The 5,043-nt window shown below is 29.4% G+C and overlaps 1 long non-coding RNA gene across 1 annotated transcript; it reads left to right on the top strand.

Moving 5' to 3' along the window:
* Positions 1-592: 592 nt before the first annotated feature.
* LOC105774415 (uncharacterized) lies at positions 593-4,809 on the top strand. The gene is made up of 4 exons (XR_008197122.1): positions 593-999; positions 3,791-3,873; positions 4,281-4,400; positions 4,571-4,809. It is a non-coding gene; the product is annotated as an uncharacterized LOC105774415 (long non-coding RNA).
* Positions 4,810-5,043: the final 234 nt, after the last annotated feature.

Genomic DNA, 5,043 nt, shown 5'->3' with positions numbered 1-5,043 from the left:
TTAGAAATTTGATTAGGTTATCTTCATATGGCGTGATATATAATTGATGGAAAATAATATGTTAAGTTGGAAAATTACCAATGACAATAATGATTGGGCTAGGATTTTAAATTGAAAAGTAAGAGGATTGAATTTTAAATTTTAAAGTATATGGATTAAATCTCAAATTCTATACAAATACAAGGACTAACAGCTTATTTTGACCTTAAAATTAAATTATAATAACTTTATAAGATAGAATCTAACGTGTAGGCAGTTATGGGTAAAATAGTAAAATTGCTTTGTAAGTCCTTTGAAAATTATAAAATTATGAATTAGTCCCTAAAAAATTTATATTTTAATTCTCAACCCGCTCAAAAGTTTTTCCTGCCTTGGCCCTTGTTGATTGGATAAATGATACAAAAGGTTACTTAGAATGAAAAAGAATCATTAAATTAATTACTGTTTTTCTTCACTCACTTAATAATTGGTAAAATCTAGTAATCAAGTATAATGTGACAGTAGAAAATATCTATGAGAAAATGTATTTAACCTATAATATATATAAACGTAAATTTAAACTATTGTTTGGTTCAGCGGAATACCTATTACAGGTGTTGATGTTTAGTTTTCTATTCCCACTAATCACTGAATAACATTTTTTGTCCCACCCTCTGAATTGCCCATTCAAAACACGATAGATTATTTTCTTCATTTTTACCCTCATTTTTTATCATTGTTCTTTCTGCACCCACTTTCAACTATAGCCTTCACATTCATTCCCTTCTCCATTTCCAAAGCCCTAAAACACCATTGCTCCTCACCAACTTCTTCAATCTTTCCCTCATAGGAATCGAGATCATAAAAATTCTTAATTAGAGGCAAAGTCTTCAGCAAGGAAAAAAATCCAGGTTCAATTGAAGAACACTAGATCATAGAATTGCTAATCAATCTCTCAGTACTGATTCAGATTTCTTGAACTGAAAGCAAGTAATTTTCAAAGAAGCTTGTGCAACATAGGTAACCCTAAAACTGATGGTTTTTTTTTTTACTTATGCAAATTAGTATGTCGAATCACGAGTTTATTTGCCTATTTTGGGATCAAGATTTTCCTCAAATGAAACAAGTTTTTGATTTTAGCTTTTAAGTGCTATAAGCTGTTGATTTTTGGGTGTTTTCCTTTTCATGTAAGGTGTTTTTGATAATTATTTTTTCTCTTAAAGATGAAAGATTGATGGTGTTGCTGTGTTGACTTTTTCATTGGTTCATATTTATGCATTTTTTGGGGGTTAAAAGAAAAGTGGAAATAATTCATTGCGTGATGGATTTTAAGATGCTATTGTATTTGAACTGAATTATGAAGATTTGGGATTAATGGTGGTGATGGTACTTAGGATGCTACTGCATTTAAATTGAGTTTTGAAGATTTGTGATTAATGGTTCATTGCGTGATGCTACTTAGATTATAACTGAGTTATGAAGATTCGGGATTAATGGTTTCATTGCATGATGGTTGTTAGGATGCTATTACATTTGAACTGAGTTACTAACTACAAATCAACTTTAGGTGTAATGACTCAAAAGTCAATAAAGTCAAAAGCAGTGGTTTTAGAATGTTGTTTTCCGAAGATAGATTTAGTGAATATTATTATTCATAATTCCGAAGGTATAACAGTATTATATTGAGGTTGATCTAATAATTTTAATTATTAGAAAGTTAGACAATGTACAAGTGTATCAGTTCTAAAGTCAATGGTTTTGGAAATTAAGGTGTCGGGACCTCGTTTTCCTAAACTAGACTCGTAAATATTTTTATTAAATATTTACAGAGTTATATTAGAAGTGAATTAAATTTTGGTTATGTAATTTTGACGAAAGAGTGTTTAATTAAAGTAAAGGGACTAAATTAAATAAGTGATAAAAGTAAGAATTAATACTAAATTATAAGGTGAATCTATATTAAGGGGCTTGTTAAATAAATAAGCCATTATTTATATAAGTGTGTGATGGTGGACGGTTTTAGTAAATATTATAAGTATTATATGTGTTAAGTTAGTATAATAATTAAGTTAAAATTTGTTATATAAAAGGATATATATATATATATTATTAATAGATGGGAGATAATGGTTAGTGGGGAGAGGAAAGCCAAGCAAAAATTTTCTTTAATTTTCTTCTTTCCGAAACAAAAAGGAAAGAGGGGAGAAGTTGTACGGCCAAGAGCTCTTGTTGCATGTTTAATTTGGTTAGTGAATTTTGGTTATTTTTACATGAAATTTATGTTTTTGAAGTCTTAATGTTATGAGTTAATTTGCCCATGCTGAAATTGTGAGAATTAATGATATTTGTAGAAGTTACTATTGATGCTTGGTGTTATTTGGTTGGATGTTAAATTTGTGAGTGATTATGAAATTATATTTATATATATGCACGTGTTTGAGCTACCACTTTAGTAAATTTTGCACTTTTAAAATTGTTGAAGCTAGACCAAGCTTAAGTAGGGACTGATTTGATAAATCATGAAGAGTGTAGGTACTGTTTTTTTTTATATAGAATGTTAAATGTCTTTGAGGTGATGAGTAAATTATAAGTCTTATGGGCTAATTTGGTCAAATTGAGTGATGATTTTGTTGATATTAATCTCTAGGGACTTAAATATTGTAAATTCAAAATAACATGGTTTAAATCATGATTTATAGTGATTAAGGAATGCTGGAAAATAATATAAATTGGTTTGATGGGAATTGATGGGGAAAACTAAAATTTGGAGGTTTTGGATTAAGGATTTAATGGTATATACATATTGACTGCAAAGATGTGAAGTTTGTTTAAAGGGTTAGAAGTTTGAGTATAAATATTCTTGGGGTTGAATTATTAAATTAAAATAAGTGGGTGATAAATTAGTAATTAGTATTAAATTTCAAAGTGGGATTAGAATAAGGGACTATTTAAATAAATAGTCCATTAATTTAATGAGTTTTGGTTAATGGATAATTATGAGGGAATTATATATATGTAATATATGTTAATTGTATGATAGTGCTTAAATTAGTAATTATGTTAAGTTATAATAAAAATGAAATGAAAATATGAATAAAATAAAAGAAATAAATAGAGTAGTGGGGAAAGAAAATGGAAAGAGAAACAAAATTAAAGCTTCATCTCTTTTGCATGCCGATTTGGAGAAGAAAAAGGTTAGCACCATTCGGCTTTTAAGTTTCATTTTTGAAGCTTAACTTTATTGGTATGATTTGATTATTTTCAATTAAACTTTATATTTTTGGAACCTTAAAATCATGTAGTAGATTACCCATGTGGAAATTTAGAAAAATTATGATATTTGTGGAAGCTGCCATTGTTGAAAAACTCTAATGTTTGAAGTTGTTTTGATAGAATTAGGGGTTAAATTGTTAATTTTTGTGAAGTCTAGGGACTGTTTTGGTGGATTGTTCTTTTGTGCTGGAAATTTGAGTTGAATTACTAAGTTTAGGGAGCAAGTAAAATATTTTGTATTATGAGTTTTATTAGTATTAGCTTTCAAGGAGTTGAATGCTATAAATTAAACTAGTATGGCGTTAAGTTATGAAATTCAAGAATTTAGGGATTGTTAATAAATTATATGTATATGTGGTTAGTTATGGAAATTAGATGAAGATGCAATCAAGCTAATTTTGATGTTAATGATTAAGTTGAGTAAATGTCAATTGTTGAGGGTAAAAGTATAAATTATGATCTAAGGTTAATTGATTTAATTAAAAGCAAGTATGCTATTCAAATTAAGTAATGAAATTAATTTGTTAATTTGATAAAGAGAAGAATAGATCGGGTATCAATCGTGGGAAGGAAAAGATTACTGAGTAGACGTCTGCGATTCGTAGCACCTGTCGTATTTTGGTAAGTTTGAAGTCTCGAACTTAACCTTTTTATTAATCATTTATTTAATTAATAATTAGATGTTATTTAAATACTTGATATACAATCTTATGTTCATATTTGAATGATGATGTTAATTAATGAATGAGGAAATTGTGAAAATAAATAAGTATTTATTCGTCGGTTTATCCGACTAGTGTTAGGCGCAAATATCGTGGGTATGTCAACTAGAGTTGGGCTCACTATTTATTCGTCGGTTTATCCAACTAGCGCTGGGCGCAACTTCTGTCAGTTTATCTGACTAGTGCTGGGCACACATTTGTCGATTTATCTGACTAGTGCCGGGCACACATTTTTCGGTTTATCCGACTAGCGCTGGGCGCAACTTCCGTCAGTTATTTGACTAGTGCTGGGCACACATTTTTCAGTTTATTCAACAAGCGTTGGGCGCAAACTCTTCCGTGGTTTACCCGCTAGGCACCGGGTGCCATGTATCGATTGGACTATACATCAAGGTTATATGAACCATCGAAGACGGTTGGTTATAGGTATGACTAAGGAAGAATTATATTTACTTATGTATATATATTAATTCATTGGAAGGTATGACATATTTCTTGAATTAGATTATTAAAGTTGTGAAATAAATTCAAATGCTTTAGATATACTTGTGGTTATTCAAATAAGTGAAATCTACTTAATGTGGATTGCTTTCCAGGTTTACAGGTTAGATAAATAGTAGAATCGGACTCAGCATCCTATAAGAATCCCGTACTCAACGTCGGTGATGTCCTCTTTTGTGTTTTTGGCATGTACTTAGGGGGTATTAGTTGGTTAAAATTTTTCGTCCATGGATAATTTTGATGAATTTTACATGTATGATATATAACTTATAATCTTGGTAAATGATGTATATATTTTGATATAATTATGTTTATATATGTAAATGTTTGGAAATGGTGTTTTCTTTAAATAAGCTAGATGTCCTATTGAAATTGGTGATTTAATTTGGTTAACATGGAAGTGTTGAATTAGGTATTAGCCTTATAACATGTTTATCACTCTTGAGTTAGAATAATGAATCAATGTATATTTATGTTTGGTCATTTTGTTGATGCTTGAGTGCATGTGGTAGATGTTAGATAGTGCATTGATTCTAATGACTTACTTGACTGTTTAATACATGGCTGA

Source organism: Gossypium raimondii, chromosome 6 (genome assembly GCF_025698545.1).
Source record: "Gossypium raimondii isolate GPD5lz chromosome 6, ASM2569854v1, whole genome shotgun sequence".
Classification (NCBI taxonomy): Eukaryota; Viridiplantae; Streptophyta; class Magnoliopsida; order Malvales; family Malvaceae; genus Gossypium; species Gossypium raimondii.
Note: the sequence above shows the minus strand (reverse complement) of the source record. Positions and strands in the feature narration are given on the sequence as shown.